Genomic DNA, 17,876 nt, shown 5'->3' with positions numbered 1-17,876 from the left:
CACTTCAATGGCGGTTTCCCGCTTCTGTCTTCTTCCCCGCCTAATGGCGGCTTCCCGCGTTTCTTCCCTGGCGGGAGGGGTACACTTTCCCCACGGGCGACGGCCGCTGGCTTTCAGGTTCACAGCCTGCGCGTCGGCTTCAAGGCTTTCCCTTTTTTTATTTTATTTTATGGCAGGGCGACCGGCTCTGGGTACCCCGTTGATGGTGAACAGGTTCAGCCGCTGGGCTGGCTCTCGCACAGTTCCCCTTGCTCGGCTCTGTCTCTCTCCCGCTCGCTCGGCTCTACCGGCGCTGGGTACACCCCGTTGACGGAGGACAGTTCAGCCGCTGGACTGGCTCTCGCACAGTTCCCCTTGCTCGGCTCTGCCTCTCTCCCGCTCGCTCGGCTCTACCGGCGCTGGTTACACCCCGTTGACGGAGGACAGTTCAGCCGCTGGACTGGCTCTCGCGCAGTCTCTCTTGGTCGGCTCTGCCTCTCCCGCTCGCTCGGACCCCAATCGCGCCTCCCAGCCCTCTCGCAGTCCGGTGCTTCTCTCCCCGGCTGCGGCTGAGTTTCTCTCTTCCCGCGCCTACGCTCCCGGTCACAGCGCTTCGTGGCTTCGGTCACCGCCCGGCTTTTCCCGCCGGTCGCGGTCTCTCACGACGCCGTTGGACCTGACGTTTTGTCCGGCTCCTTTTCCCCCTCGACCGTGGTCGAGTGCCCAGCCCTTATCCTCCGGCTATTCTTTTCACTTTCCCTTACTCACAGTCACCGTGGCAGAAGGGACAGTCAGTGCCTGTTGCTGATGGAAGTTTTTGTCGCGAAAGTCTTCCTCCTTTCTATTGCTGCAGCCTTGAGCTTTCTCCCAGCCGAATGACGAGGGCGGTTGCCTCTTTTCGACGCTCTTTCGTTGCTTTGAAAATATTGTTGCCGCAGGGTACGATCGGACTCGTCGCCACTGTAAAGTCTGTGGGTTGTGCAGTTAATTACGACACAGACTTCAGGAGTAACATACAACAGGACTTTACTATTCGAAGGTCAGGGCGAATCTGCCCTATAAATCATGCCACAGCACTTATATACCGGTGTGGTCACCGTCGGTATTACCGTATACAGAAGCCAAACAAGTAGTGCCACACCTAAAATAGTTCTCTTAAAGGTGAACGGTTACATACAATAGTCTCTTAAAGGTAGACGGTTACATACACTACAGAATCTTTGATAGTAACGCTGGTGTGTGACACAGGGGAAGAAATCCTAAAGATGTGGCTTAAACATAGGAACCTGGGAACAGGAATAGGCCATTCAGCCCCTCGAGCCTGTTCCACCATTCAATTGGCTGATTCGTACCTCAACTTCATTTACCCGCCTTTGCTCCATATCATTCGATACCCTTACGCAACATAAATCTATCGATCTCACTCTTGAAAATGTCAATTGACCTCAGAACCCACAGCCTTTTGCGGGAGCAGGAAGCGGGGAGGAGGGAAGAGTTCCAGATTTCTACTAGCCTTTGTGTGAAGTGCTTCCTGATCTCACCCCTGAACGGCCTAGCTCTAATTTTAAGGTTATGCCCCCTTGTTCTGGATTTCCCCACCAGAGTTTCTCTGGACCTACCAAACTTGAAAAAATGAGGGGAGGAAAGAACTACAGTAGATGGGTGATCCTAATTCAATGTTCTGAACTCTGGGTGCCATGGGAGCACCAGGATATGGACTTGTACCTGTCATGCCTCTTATGGTAAGTTGCTGATCTCGGCCCTGTCCATGGGTGAGGTACCAAGCAGCGCAAGTCACTTCCCCCACGGACAAAGCAAAATCCAAGATGAATCACTCGGGATGGACCTCAGGGACCCCTTAATGCCCAGCTGAAGGGGGACATCAGCAGAGGACTGGGCACCAGAGGGCTGTATCTCAGCTTGGCTTTGGAATGGTGTCTGGTTTGAACATGGGCAGAGGAAGCTAAAGTCAGGATAAAAGAAATGGAGCAAAAACGATGTAGAAAAATAAGTATGAAAGAAGGCAGGAAAAAGTCTTTCAACTTTTATAGGGAGCTGCTCAGATTGACTTTGGCCTGAGCAGGAATGGGGCAGCATTGTGGGAGTATCTTCACCACATGGACTGCAGTGGTTCAAGAAGGTGGCTCACCACCATCTTCTCAAGGGCAATTAGGAATGGGCAATAAATGCTGGCCTTGCCAGCAACACTCACATCCCAGGAACTAATTTTTTAAAAACTCTGCTAACGGTGAGTAACTATTCTCATTTGGGAGATTGGTTGATCCCATTCCTGATCTTTCCCAATCAGAATTGACCTATAGACCCGGTCAGAATGTTGAATTTGGCAAATGTTTACCAATTAAGAGAAATTAAGATTATTAAATCTTCTGACCCATAATACATCTTGTGAACGAATAGTTTCTTTGTTTCTAAGGATTATAAATGATGTTGTTCTATTTCCGTCCCCCAGTGCTCTCTTTTCTCTCCACATATGGGTGTCTCTGGGTCTCACCCCAGCTGCTGTATGCCAATAGCAACATAGCCACCCAATAGCCGCAGGCAGAGACACAGACATCTATCACGCCTGGCATCAAGGCCACTTCTGGCCCTCAAGGCCTCTTCCGGCCCTCCCACATCACACTCTTCATTTCTACCCAGAACAATGTGAGGATCCAGTTGGAATCTGAATCTTCAGCAAATGTTGGGCCAGTGTTTTTTTTTCACCCAGTCCCTTTACCAAACTGTTACAATCTGGGCCTCTGTGCTATGTGCCAGGAATGGTGCATGAACCTTCAGTAGATGCGGGGCTTGTCCAATTTCGGCCAATTTAGTTCAGAGCATGGGGTGATTCCAGACAGAAGTATCGGAGTCCGAGCTGTATCAGCGCAGATATCTGTCCCAATATATCATAGCGTAAACATTCACTGCAGGAAAGTTGTGTAGAGATAAGTGTTGTGCTGTTCTCAGGATCATTGCTGCCCCAACTAGCACCTGGACAAGCAAAGGACAAACCAAGGAAAGTATTTATGCTAGGCAAAGTAAGAGTCAGGGCCTAGCCCTGTTTATTCTGCTGATCACATCCATCTTATTTTAAAACTTGCGGTTCAAGAGATATTTGTTCCTACAGCCCCCCTCCCTCCCATCCTTGTTTTTAAATCCTTCCGTGGCCTCGTCCTCCCTATCTCTGTAACCTCCTCCAGCCCTGCAATCCTCCCTATCTCTGTAACCTCCTCCAGCCCTACAACCCTCCCTCTCTCTGTAACCTCCTTCAGCCCTACAACCCTCCCTCTCTCTGTAACCTCCTCCAGTCCTACAACCCTCCCTCTCTGTATCCTCCTCCAGCCCTACAACCATCCCTCTCTCTGTAACCTCCTCCAGCCCTACAACCCTCCCTATCTCTGTAACCTCCTCCAGCCCTACAACCCTCCCTTTCACTGTAACCTCCTTCAGCCCTACAACCCTCCCTCTCTCTGTAACCTCCTCCAGACCTACAACCCCCCGTGATCTCTGCGCTCCTCCAATTCTGGCTTTTTGCGCATCCTCAATTTCCATTGGTGGCCTTGCCTTCAGTCGCCTGGGCCCTAAGCTCGGCAATGCTCACCCTAAACCTCCCCGCCTCTCTCTCCCCCTTTAAGACATTCCTTAAAACCTACCTCTTTGACCAAGTTTTTGTCACATGCCCTAATATTTCTTTATGTGTCTAATTTTGTTTGATAACGCTGCTGTGAAGCACCTTGGGACGTTTTACTATGTTAAAGGCACGATATAAATACAAGTTGTTTTTCCTCCAACTCTGGCCTCTTGTGCATCCCCCTGCCATTCATCCCACCATTGGCGGCTGTGCCTTTAGCCATCTAGGTGGCATGCTTTGGAATATTCTCCCTAAACTGCTCCACCTTCCCCCATCTCCTTTACGACCCTCCTTAAAACCCACCTCTTTGACCGAGCTTTTGGTCACCCCTCCTAATATCTCCTTCTTTGGCTCGGTGGCTGTTTTTGTCCATACGTCTCTGTGAAGCCCCTTGGGATGTTTTTTCTCATGTTGAATTGCTATATAAATTGCAGGTTGCTGATAAGTACCCAGACTGATGTGGTGTAACAGTTTATTAATGGTATGTGTTTACAGTGATAGCGCCAGGAAGCTTTGCACAGAGCAGAATAGTCTGACAGAGGCAGGAAATGCAGCAACTCCCCAGTGCTATGATCGCTGCCTTGTCTCCAAAGATATCAGTAAGGAAGTGCTAGAGTTTGTGTGGAAAGGTTGAGTTACTTCCAATAAATCTTAAGAACTGCTCCTACTCAATGTTGTGCCATATTCTTGAATGAATGAGGGAATTAAAAATCAGGCTGAGACACTAACTGGTGAACAAAGAAAAACACTTATCCACTGCCAGGTGAGTTGTTTCTTCTGAAGGGTTTTTTTTGCAAAGAAACATTCGTCCAGATGTGTGCAAATGTGATGGGGCGCTGAAATCCCATGTCACAGTTGGAACACACTTGCCAAACAGTTTTGGATTCACCCTAACGGGGAGAGAAACCAGATCCCTCTTCCCAGACCCGAGTTATTCAGTGTTACTGAGATTCCTTCTGCTCAGTATTTTGAATGCAGTTGTATTCCCCCATTTCACCCGAGTCATTTTGAACACGGTTACTCGGATTAAGCCATCACGAGAATATTCACTTCCACCAAGGAGTCTTCACCAGTTACTTCACAGTTCTGAATGTTATATTTCAGTTTAATTTATTGGTTTCTTGCAGGTGAGAGGTGAATCCTTGTTCATTGTAAGGGATGTCAATGCCAGGGAATTAAACACTCTCTACTTCTGATACTCCCAGAGTTAACAGTAAGAACTCCTATCACCTGCATACAATGAAATACCTTCCAGTCTTTCCCAAGTATTTGCTTTTGTCCAATCTCAGAAGAGCATTGCTGCGGGACTAATTTTTCTCTATTTCCTGGACAGCCTTTGTGTGAAATATTTAAGTTATGGGCGGTTCAGTGTTGCGTACTGGCACTCACTCGGAACGGTGTTGAGAAGAAGGTGATGAGTATCCTTCTAGTCTAGGCTGAGGTCAGTCACCTGAGCAAACTGACCGCCACTGTGGTCAGGGTCACCTTTTCAAACCTTTACCCTTTGTCACTTTCTGCTTAGCATATGGAATTCAAAACTGGACAATGTTACCTATTTTTGGACCTTCTGAGGAGGGGAAAAATTTGACAGCATGAAATAATTATCCTTCACACATATCATCTTGATGAAGAAAAGAAAAATCACAGAATTATTTTTAATACATTAGTCAGCCAAGTGAAAATCTCATGTAATGAAATGACACACAAGGTCACTGGGCATTTTCCAGAATGCACTGGATGAAGGAGCAACCATGTTATGTATTTTGTGGCATGGTGACTGGAACTGACCACAGCGCTTCAAGCGATGCACAATCTTGTGAACAATGTGGAACACCTTGCATCTGTGTGAATTTCATTTACCATTTGCAGAGCCAGATTAAGAATTCTTGGGGCCCTGAATTGAGGCTTTGGAAAGGGTGCAGAGGAGGGCCACTAAACTAATTCCCAGTATAAAGCATCTTAGTTATCAAAATAGGCTTAAAGAGTTGGGACTCTACACTTTAGAAAAGTGTAGACTTAGGAGGGTCTGATTGAGGTGTATAAGATGATGAAAAGAATACATTGTGTCCCAGTTGACAGTTTATTTCAATTAAATAGGTTAGGGAGGACCAGGGGTCACAATTTTAAGTTGTGTAAGGCCAGATCTAGGTTAGATGTCAGGAGGTGGTTCTTTTCCCAGAGAATAGTGGACCTCTGGAACAGGCTGCCATCTCGTGCGGTGGACACCGACTGAATTCCTTCAAGTGAGAGCTGGACCTGTCTCTGGCTGTGGCGGAGATCACCTTGTACAGAAGGTGGGTAGAATTATCGGGGCCAGAGTGATCGCCTGGACTAGTTTCAATCGCCTAAATATGTTGGAGAGGAATTGCCCAGATTTTTCCCCCCTGGGTTTTTATCTGTTTTTTGCCTCTCCCAGGAGATCACATGGTTTTGGGTGGGGTGGGGAGTGTATGTATTGTGATGCACGTTGGCCTGGAATTTGTGGTGTGTAATAACAGTGAACGTTACCCCTTTGAAACAGATCGCAACTTCAGGATGTAGTGCATGTGCATCTAAGCGCGGAAATCCTGATGTTGCGGTCAGTCATTCACTGCTCCGACTCTGGCTGCGCTGTGGCCCACCCCGCCCCCACAAAGCCGGCAATAAGTGTAATCAGTGAAATCAGGGAAACTGACGAACACTTCGGCTTTTCCGCGGGAATATCGTTGTTAAACACCGCATTCAAAGTTAGACCTTGTTGGATTAGATGTAACTAGGGTTTTAACAGCATATTGACTGCTAAACAAAGGTTATGGTCCTGAAAAACTAATTTTAATTTTGTGGAGTGTCAATTTTCTCCATTATGATAAAAATTACAATTTTTAAGAAAATTTTATTTTTTGTTCATATTTATTTCAGTTTTACCTTTTCTCAATGTGAGAGCCCCAGTCTTTGTTTTGCTCTCTATAACATTTTTTAAAAGTGCGAATAAAAGCAACTTCTTCACTTCCTGGTTTCCTGTTTGTGAGAATTCTGCAATGTGATTGGCTGCTTAGCCAGCTTGTTGACGTCACAGCAGCTCGCATTAGGGATTCCCCACTATGGTACACTGAAATCACTTACGTGTCGAAAAAGGCAAACTTCTCGCCACAGAGATGGTGAGATCTTTGTGGGCAGCTTTCTTCGGGGCCAGCGACGAACGCCTTTGCTTTGTTGCTGACCGAAAGTTCCGGGCCATTGTATCACAATTGTGTGGGACAATCTGGATGGACCAGAGGGTCTTTATCTGTCCGTCATTGTTCGTATTCAGGGCCCCTCCATCCTCCCAGTGTAGTACTTCCCATCCTGAGTGTTAAAGGAGAGTGTTACCCAGCCTCGAGGTAAAAGCCTTAGAAACAGCACCTTGTGTATTAAGAATTGTAGGTTTACTGCTCCTCTATTCACTGCCATGGAGTTTAATCTGAAGATCTACATTCAGTTTAACCTGTTACCAGCCAGCACACTGACATTAACATATTTCATTTAAAGTGAGATAATAGAAAATGGTGTCCTACAAACATCAAGTAACACTTTTACTTCACAAGAGAGGTTACCTGCAGAACAACAGGGAAGGGAGGAGGAGGAGCACGATGAGGAAGGAAAGTAAACCCAGGTCACTGCGGACTGCACCGCAGCAGTTTTTATGAAATTGGGGGCAGGAAAGTTTGGCATCAGAAGCTGTCACGCCTCCAGTTCAGAGACCCACCAGTTGAACTCTACCTCTTACATTCTCAAAGCCCGCTCCATGCACTCAGCTCCCTGGGCGACAAAGATTCAGCGACTAAAAGTCCTTGCGGTTCACACCCGCGATCCAGTTCTCAAACAGTCCCGGGTTGCTCGCAGCAGTGCCCGAGAGACCCCAGAACCCTCTGTTTGGTTGAGGGTCCTCGATACAAGTCCTGTAGGCCCATGCGTGGATCTGGCCCTGGCCATTTGACTCTGGAATTGTGCAGCCCATCTATATTCAATCTCCAGGTCACCAATACAGATTAGAAACTACTGGGGCCTGAGCACGGGCACCTGCAGGGCCCGATTCAACCCGCCCCCAACATTACTCCTCTCACAAACACTCTCTGGTTTTGATTTTCTAACTTTTGATCCAGTCCCATGTCCTTCCCTGCATCCCTGTGGACCTTTTTATTTGTATCTTTGCTAAAAGCTTTCTGGAAATCTGAAAACCGTATCAGGGAGTTCTACTCATCTTCCTCAAAGATGTCCTGAAGATTTGTCAGGCAGGATCTTCCCCTTCTAGGTGCATCCTGGCTCTTTCCTTTTAAGCTATTACTATATGTATCGATTTGTATGTGGGTTCAATGACGACACATTCATGAAAGAGAATGACTTTTTATCTAAAGTATGTTCAACTCAGTTAGCAGCATTACAGGAGACACCATCTTAGAGATCCATCTAAAATGAAACTAAAACTAAACTAACTCTGCCTCTGTCACATGCCCTCTGCTGGTAAGGCATAAATAATCAAGCAGGCAAATATGCTGGTAAGGCATCATAATCAAACAGGCAAATATCATCACTATTTGCTGATATCATTACATCTCCCTTTCTTAAAACAAAAGTATTTTACTTTTATCTAACAACATGTTTACTTTGTATTACTCTGCATTTTAACTGTAACATTTAATGAACTTACATTATCATTATCATGATCAAGGTTTTTTAACCTTGTTTTGTGTGTTCACATGAAATATGTCAATACACTAGAACTTGAAGAAAGAATAAGATAACATTACTTCCTTCTATAACAATAGTCCTTAAACTTGCTCAATGAGTCTCTCAGGAGGCTTCACGTGTCTTGAGGATTTTCTGATTGATTGTCCTTGAATCTGAGTTGTTGCCTCAGATGATGATTTCTCAGCTGTGTGATCAGGTTGTTCAACAGTATCAGTCTTTTGACCTGCTGTGTGATCAGGTTGTTCAACAGTATCAGTCTTTTGACTTGCTGTGGCTGGTCCCATGAGAAGATCTCGACGATTTCATCTCAGAACAGCACCCTCATCTGTCTGAATGGTGTATGATCTTGGTTGGACTTCACTCAGGACAGTTCCCTTCTGAGTCCATATGTTTGTTTTGTCTTTGAACCTTACTTGGTCACCAGTGTGGAGTTCAGGTAGGTTTTGTGTTCCTCTGTCATAGTAGTACTTTTGCTTTTCTTTCTGTTGTTCTTTGAACTTCCTCACTTTCTCCCCCTCTTTTGTTTTCAGGAGGTTCTCCAGGATGGGTAGGTTTGACCTTAGCCAACGTCCCATAAGGAGTTGGGCTGGTGACTTACCACACTCAAGCGGCGTTGTGCGGTATACAAGCATGCTCTGGTAGAAGTCAGTTCCACTGTCTTTTGCCTTGTACATCAGTCTTTTCACTGTCTGGACCGATTTTTCCACTAATCCATTGGACTGTGGATAGTGAGGACTTGACGTTGTGTGGACAAAGTCCCACTCTTTGGCAAAGTGTCGGAAACTTGCATTGTAAAACTGGGGTCCGTTGTCTGTGAAGACCTCGCTTGCCACGCCATGTCTGGAGAATATGGCTTTCATACATGTTATCACAGCATCTGCAGTGGTGGTGTACAGTCTACAAACCTCTGGATACAGGGAGTAATAGTCTGTGACTACAAGATAGTCCTTCCCTTGACATACGAATAGGTCAGCGCCTACCTTCTGGTAAGGTCTGTCTGGCGCTGGGTGTGGCTTTAGTGGTTCTACCGGATTGCTTGCTCGATATTTCAGGCATATTGTGCAGTTTGACACCTCATTTGTCACATCTTGGTTGATTCGTGGCCAGTACATCACCTCTCGTGCTCTTTTCTTACACTTTTCGATTCCCAGATGTCCTCCATGGATCCTTTTTAGCATCTCTTTTCTCAGACTCTTTGGGATAACTATTTTACTTCCTTTGTAGATGATGTCTTCGACCACTGATAGCTCCGCCCTGCAGTTCCAGTACTCTGCCATGTCAGGTGAGCAGTCTTGCTTCATGTTGGGCCATCCATCCAAGATGCTTTTCCTCAGTCGTCTCATTGTTTCATCTTTGTTTGTCTCAGTCTTTATGAGCTCCATTTTTGCATCTGCTATGGGCAGTGCACTTGTGATCATGTCCATGTAGGCGTTCACTTTTTCATCCATTTTGGTGTTTGCGGGCTCACTTAGGTCAACAGCTCTGGACAACGTGTCTGCTGTATACATCAGCTTACCCGGTGTGTACGCAACATTCAGTGTATAGCGTTGCAGCCTGATCATCATTCTTTGTATTCTAAGCGGACAGCTATTTAGTGGCTTTTGGAACAATGCAATCAAGGGCTTATGGTCAGTCTCTACACTGATTGCTTGTCCTGCCACAAACTGGTGAAATCTTTCACAGGCGTATGTGATGCTGAGCAGCTCCTTTTCTATTTGAGCATATCGCGTCTCCGCGTCTGTCATTGAGCGTGATGCATATGCAATAGGTTGCCAGTAGTCATATTTTTGCAGAAGAACGGCACCGAGCCCACTCTGTGATGCATCTGATGATATCTTGATGGGTCTCGCTGGGTCATAAAACCTCAGAACTGGTTCCTCTGTGAGCAGTTTCTTTAGATCGCTCCATGACTTCTCATGCTCATGATTCCATTCCCATTCTATGTTCTTTTCAGTTAGTCGTCTCAGTGGCGCCATCTTTTCTGAGAGGTTGGATATGAATTTACCCATGTAGTTGATCATTCCATTAAACCTCTGCACGTCCTTTTTGCATTGTGGCTTTAGCATATTCTCAATGGCGGACACCTATCTGGGATCTGGTCTGATGCCCTCACTGCTAAGGATATCTCCCACGAATGTCAGTTCTGTCACCCCGAGCTGGCATTTCTCTCTATTCAGCTTCAGGTTTGTTTTCCTTGTTGCTTCCAGCACTTTTTTCAGTCTCTCATCATGCTCAGTTCTCGTGGTTCCCCATACTATGATGTCATCCATTGATGTATCAACTCCCTCCAGGTGCTCATAGATCATATGGATTGTTTTGTGATACACTTCAGGAGCTGAGGCAATGCCAAATGGTAACCTTAGGAATCTGTATCTGCCAAATGGACTGTTGAACGTGCACAGTCTTGAACTTGCCTCGTCCAGTTTCATCTGCCAAAATCCTGATGATGCATCTAACTTGCTGAAATACTTTGCATTTGCAAACTGTGACATGATTTCCTCACGTGTAGGAAGCTTGAAGTGCTCTCTCTTTATTGCTCTGTTTAGATCTCTTGGATCCAGGCAAATTCTGAGCTTTCCATTCTTTTTGTCCACAACGACGAGGGAACTCACCCACTCAGTTGGCTCATCTACCTTCTGAATCACGTTCAGGCTTTCCATCCTGTCCAACTCTGCCTTCAGTTGCGTTTGAAGAGCAAACGGAACTTTCTGCATGGATGTATGACCGTTGGCATACTTTTATCTACTCTGATCGTGTGTTCTCATGGAAGGCAGCCTAGACCCTTAAATAGGTCATTGTACTCTTTCATGAGTTCATCATAGACTGTCTCTCCTTCGCTTTCCACAACGAGGACTCTCTTTACCAGGTTCAGTCTCTCACAGGTTATTAAACCTAGTATGGCTTGCACATTCTTTGGCACCACGATTAATGCTAGCGTGTGCTCTCTGTCCTTGTGTGTTACTTTGACAATGCATTTTCCTTTCACTGGTATATCAGTACCTGAGTATCCTGTCACTTTCACTTTTATTCCATGTATCTTTGGTCTGGGTCTAATTTTCTTAAAATCAGTCTCTGATATCACATTAACTTGTGCTCCAGTATCCAATTTAAATGGAATGTGTGTGTCATTCACCTTTAGTGTCAACATCCATCTCTTTTTTCTTTTTTGTTTTCAGACACGACATCCACATTGAACTCCTCTATCTCGCTTTCATCTACTGTATGGACCTTGCTTTGTTGCGCTTGGTTCTTACAGCAACGGGCGTAATGGTTGTTTTTGTTGCAACTATTGCATGTTTACCATATGCTGGACACTTTCTTGGTGGATGCTGTGTACCACATCGACTACATGACTTTCGTTTGCCCCTTTCATTTTTGTTCGCTGGCCACACCTCTTTTTTCACATTGGCGCTCTTTTTGTTAAACGGTTTGTGTCCGTTCTTTCTCACTGCATCCACGTTGCAGCTACTGTCACTGAACAGCTCCTTTGCCTGCAACTTCACAGTCTCTGTAGCCCTACACAGTGCTATGGCTTTTCCCAGGTCTAGATTTTGCTCTCTTAGCAGTCTTTCCCTTAGACCATTATCTGGAATACCACACACCAGTCTGTCTTTTATCAGCGAGTCTGTCAGTCCCCCAAATTCACATGTTTTGCTTCGGTTTCTTAGTTCAGTCACATACTGATCAATAGTCTCTCCCGTTTTCTGTACACATGTGAAAAATCTATGCCTCTCAAACGTCACGTTACGTTTAGGTATGCAGTAGGCCTCAAACTGTTCCATTATTTTATCCAACTTCATTTTGTCTCCTTCAGCAGTGAATGTGAAGTTATTATACACCTCCAGCACTTCATCACCCACGACATGTAAGAACACTGACGCTTTCTTTTTATCACTTTTCTCGTCAGCTCCGATTGCTGATAAATACAACTCCAAACGTTGTTTGAACCTTCTCCAATTTTCAGCCACATTACCTGTCAACTGAAGCTTCGCCGGTGGGTGTAAACCTTCCATTTTTTCACTTCGTTAGCTATTCTCCAACGGTAAGTAACGATGTTCTCTTTTGGCTTGCTAATATGTGGAGAGCTGATTTAACTTCAGATTTTTCCTCTTCATCTCTTTCAATCACTTCTGACACCATGTATCGATTTGTATGTGGGTTCAATGATGACACATTCATGAAAGAGAATGACTTTTTATCTAAAGTATGTTCAACTCAGTTAACAGCATTACAGGAGACACCATCTTAGAGATCCATCTAAAACGAAACTAAAACGAAACTAACTCTGCCTCTGTCACATGCCCTCTGCTGGTAAGGCATAAATAATCAAGCAGGCAAATATGCTGGTAAGGCATCATAATCAAACAGGCAAATATCATCACTATTTGCTGATATCATTACACTATACAGGCCCCCCTGCGGCCCAGCCCTAAGACCAGCTTCCATTATCTTATTTTACTGATATTAAGTTTGTAGTGTATGTAACTGTTCTACCTTTAAGAGAACTATTGTATGTAACCGTCCACCTTTAACAGAACTATTTTAGGTGTGGCACTACTTTATCTTGGCTGCTGTATACTGTAATACCGACGGTGACCACACCGGTATATAAGTGCTGTGTCAGGATTTATTGGGCAGATTCGCCCTGACCTTCGAATAGTAAAGTCCTGTTAAAGTTACTCTTGTAGTCTGTGTATTAATTCGCCATAATACCTACAGACTTTACAGTGGCGACGAGTTCGATCTTACCCTGCGGCAACAATACTTCCGAAGCAGTTAACGAGCGTCGAGAAGAGGCACCCGCCCTCGTTGTTCTGCTGAGAGAAAACTCGAGTCTGCAGAGCAAGGAAGAAGGAAGAATTCAGACACGAAGCCTTCCATCAGCAACAGGCACTGATTGTCCCTTCTGCCACGGTGGTGAGTGAGCCGATCAGCACGAGAAGCAAGTCGGCCACGGTGACTGTGAGTAAAGGGAAAATTAAAAAAAAAAATAAACAGAGGATAAGGGCGGTGAACTCGACCACGGTCGGGGGAAAGGAGCCGGACAGAAGTCGGGCCCAGAGGCGCTGAGACTGGGGCAGCATGGAGCACGGAAGCCGCGGTACAAGCGGGCTGGGAGACGCAATGGCGTCGTGAGACAGCTAGACCGCGACCGGCGAAAAAGGCCGGGCAGCTACCGAGGCCACGAGGCGCTGCGACCGGGATCGTAAGGCGCGGGAGGATACAAAAATAAATAAACCACGGTGAACTCAGCTGCAGCCGGGGAGGAAAGCACCGGACTGCGAGAGGGCTGGGAGGCGCGAGTGGAGTGAAAAAGGCCGGGCAGCGACCGAGGCCACGAAGCGCTGCGACCGGGATCGTAAGGCACGGGAAGATATAAAAATAAATAAATCGCGGAGAACTCAGCCGCAGCCGGGGAGGAAAGCACCGGACTGCGAGAGGGCTGGGAGGCGCGATTGGAAGCCGCTGAGGGAGAGACAGAGCCCGAGCGAGCGGGAGAGACAGAGCCCGAGCGAGGGAGACTGAGCGAGATCCAGCCCAGCGGCTGAAACTGTTCGCCGTCAACGGGTTGTACCCAGCGCCGGTTGCCCTGCCGAGAAAAGGGAACAAGGAACGCACTGAAGCCGACGCGCAGGCTGCGAACACCGAAAGCCAGCGGTCGTCGCCCGAGGGAAAAGCTTACCCCTCCCGCCAGGGGAAGAAACACGGGAAGCCGCCAGTAGGCGGGGAAGAAGACAGAAGCGGGAAACCGCCATTTTGAAAGTGGGCGGGGAAAGAAGACAAGCGCGGGAAAGCGCCATTTTGGAAAAAAAAAGTTAAAGAAATATTTCGTTGTTGTTTCTCAGGAAGAGTGTGAAGATGCCTAAGCGTAGTAACATCAACGGTTTCGATTCCGATGTGGAAGATTGGGCCACGTATGTAGAACGCATCGAGATATATTGTAAGGTCAATAAGATAGCAAATTATGACAAAGCTCTAACCTTACTAAACTCAATGGGTGCGAAGACATACGGGTTATTGAAGCATCTTCTATCACCAGCTAAACCGACGGATCAGTCTTTCGCTAATATTGTTGCTGTCCTGAAGGATCATTTTAACCCCGCACCGCTGATGTTAGCGGAACGATCTAAATTTTACGTGAGAACGCAACGAAAAGAGGAAAGCAACGCGGAGTACCTGGTTGAACTGCGTAGGCTAGCAAAATACTGTCAGTTTGGGGTAAATCTGACAGAGGCACTGAGAGACAAGTTCGTGTGCGGGATGTCAAAGGAAGGAACACAAAAACGACTGCTCGAAGAGAACGATCTTACACTTGATAAGGCTGTCCTTATTGCAGCATCGCACGAAGCCGCAGCGAGAGGCACGGCGGAAATGCAGCGGAAGACAGCGGTACTCAGTGTGGATCAAATGACTTCGGGTACAACGAAATGTTATCGTTGTGGGAAGACAACACACGACCAGAACCAATGCTGGTTTAAAAACCAGGAATGTAGAAAATGTGGCAAGCTTGGTCACATAGCTAAGGTATGCCGGTCAGGAAAGAAGACCAGCAATAATAAGTCACCGCAGAAGAAGTGCAGAAAGGTACATAAGGTGACTGGGAAGAGTCCAGATGAACAGAATTCGGACTCAGACTCCAACAGCAAGGAACTGGGTAGCCTGAGGATTCACAATGTGAGTAAAGAAGCTGACCGACAAACTATCTGGGTCACACTACAGATTGCAAAAGTCCAAGTGAAGATGGAAGTGGACACCGGATCGGCGTTGACGGTCATGAATAAGCAAGATTACAAAAAGTTATTCAAACATATTCCCCTACGGGATACGGAGATAGTATTGCAGACATACACGGGGCACAAAGTATACCCCATCGGAAAGATAAAAGTCAAGGTGAGATACAAGGACAAAGATCACCAAGGGATGGACATGTATGTGCTGCCCAAGGGAGGTCCACCACTTCTGGGACGGGAGTGGATCAGGAAAATAAAGATAGACTGACATTCACTAAACACAATGACAGTAGATTCCGGAAAGGAAGATGTCAAACCTGAACGGTTGTCCAGAATATTGGACGAAGCTAAAGAGGTATTCCAGCAAGGACTGGGAACACTGAGAGGAATTAAAGCAAAAATCAAGATTGCAGAACATGCAAGCCCAAAATTTTTCAAAGCCAGATCGGTACCTTACGCGATACGACCTGCTGTGGAGGCAGAACTGGAAGAGCTTGAACGTTCAGGGGTACTGTCTAAGGTGGACTGGAGTGAGTGGGCCACGCCCATTGTTCCCGTCATGAAGTCTTCATCAAGTAACAAGCCAGGGGGACCGGGAAAGGTCCGCATCTGCGGAGACTTCAAGATCACAGTTAATCCGGTGCTTCACACGGTACAATACCCGCTTCCGCGGATTGAGGATATCTTTGCTTCATTGTCTGGCGGGAAACACTTCACCAAGATAGGCCTGGCACAAGCATACTTACAAATGGAAGTCGAGGAAGAGTCGTGCCAGTATCTCACAATCAACACGCACAGAGGCTTGTATCGTTATAATAGACTGGTTTTTGGAGTAGCTTCGGCTCCAGCAATTTGGCAGAGGGCCATGGAGCAGGTCTTACAGGGTATTCCAAGCACTCAGTGTTACTTGGACGATATCCTGATTACAGGAGAGGACGAGGAGGAACACCTCGCAAATTTGAAACTGGTGCTCACCAGGTTGAAGGAATATGGCCTTCGAGTTAATCGCCAGAAATGTGAGTTCTTCCAGAAACGGATCTCGTACTGCGGTCATGTCATTGACCAAGAGGGGCTGCACAAGTCACCTGACAAGATAGAAGCTGTCGTGAAGGCCCCCGCTCCGGAAAATGTATCACAGTTGAGATCGTTTCTGGGGTTGATTAATTATTACCACAAGTTTCTGCCAAATCTATCCACGGTGCTGCATCCGCTGAATGCTCTGTTGCGGAAAGAAGTACCATGGAAGTGGAGCGAGGACTGTAAGAAGGCCTTTCGCAGAAGCAAGGTGTTGATTACCTCTGAGGAAGTGTTGGCTCATTTCAACCCAACGTTACCTCTTCGTCTAGCTTGTGATGCTTCCCCTTATGGAATTGGAGCAGTACTTTCACACAAGTTACCAAATGGCTCAGAAAGGCCAGTCGCATTTGCGTCCCGATCATTGACCTCCGCTGAGCGAAATTATGCTCAGATAGATAGGGAGGCCCTCAGCCTTGTGTGGGGAGTAAAGAAATTCAATCATTACCTGCAGGGCAAGAAGTTCACATTACTGACAGACCACCAGCCGTTGGTGTCCATATTCAACCCTAACAAGGCCGTTTCCACTATGACAGCGCAAAGGCTACAGAGGTGGTCCGTGTTACTTGGGGCACACCAATATGACATCGAATACAAAAGGTCCAAACAGCATGGAAATGCTGATGGGTTATCGCGCCTACCGTTGCCAGTAGTAGAAGAGGCGGCTACAGTGGACCCGGTAAAGATGTTCCACTCATCCATAGTGGAATGTCTACCAGTAACAAATTCGATGATCGAAAATGAAACAAGAAATGATCCGACTCTCTCACGAGTCTATGATTTAACAGTGGAGGGATGGCCAGCACATGGCGAACCAACGCTGCCCGCATTTTCGCAAAGAAAAGAACAGCTGTCAGTGTGCCGAGGAACTTTGATGTGTGGATCTAGAGTGGTGATTCCACCCAAACTTCAGCATAAGGTGCTAAAGGAGCTTCACGAGGGGCATCTGGGTGGAGTGAAAATGAAGAACCTAGCAAGAGCGTTTGTGTGGTGGCCAGGTATTGATGGAGACATCGAAGAAATAACCAAGAGCTGTCTAGGATGCCAGAAGGTCCAAAACGCGCCACCACAAGCTCCTCTGCATCCATGGGAGTGGCCCTCATCTCCTTGGCAAAGGGTACACGTCGACTTTGCTGGTCCATTTATGGACTCAATGTTTCTAATCGCGGTGGATGCACACTCCAAGTGGCCGGAGGTAATAAAGATGTCCTCCACCACCACGGAAAAAACCATCACAGTATTAAGGACCATATTTGCCAGGAATGGGCTGCCGGAACAGATCTGTTCTGATAATGGACCGCAATTTGTGTCCGAAGAATTCAGGAAATTCTTAAAAAGGAATGGGGTCAAGCACTACACGTCAGCCCCATACCATCCCGCCACCAATGGATTAGCTGAGAGGTTTGTCCAGACCTTCAAGAAGGCCATAAAGGCCATGGGTAATGAAGACATCAACCTACAACATAAGGTAGATAACTTCTTGTTGGCGTACAGGAATGCAACACATGCGGTCACAAACCAAACTCCCGCCATGATGTTTTTCAATAGAAGACTAAGATGCCAGCTGGATTTGATTAAGCCAAACGTCAGAAGGGACGTAGAGAACCGGCAATTTCAGGGCATGAATGAAAGGCCAACTAGATCCTTTCAGATAGGTCAACAAGTTTTGGCACGGGACTACCGTACCGAGAAATGGCAGCCTGGAACTATTGGGAAAAGGCTAGGGCCGCTGATGTATACCGTGGACATTGGTG

This window comes from Somniosus microcephalus, chromosome 9 (genome assembly GCF_052327205.1).
Source record: "Somniosus microcephalus isolate GS21.2 chromosome 9, FLI_Smic_1.0, whole genome shotgun sequence".
Classification (NCBI taxonomy): Eukaryota; Metazoa; Chordata; class Chondrichthyes; order Squaliformes; family Somniosidae; genus Somniosus; species Somniosus microcephalus.
Note: the sequence above shows the minus strand (reverse complement) of the source record.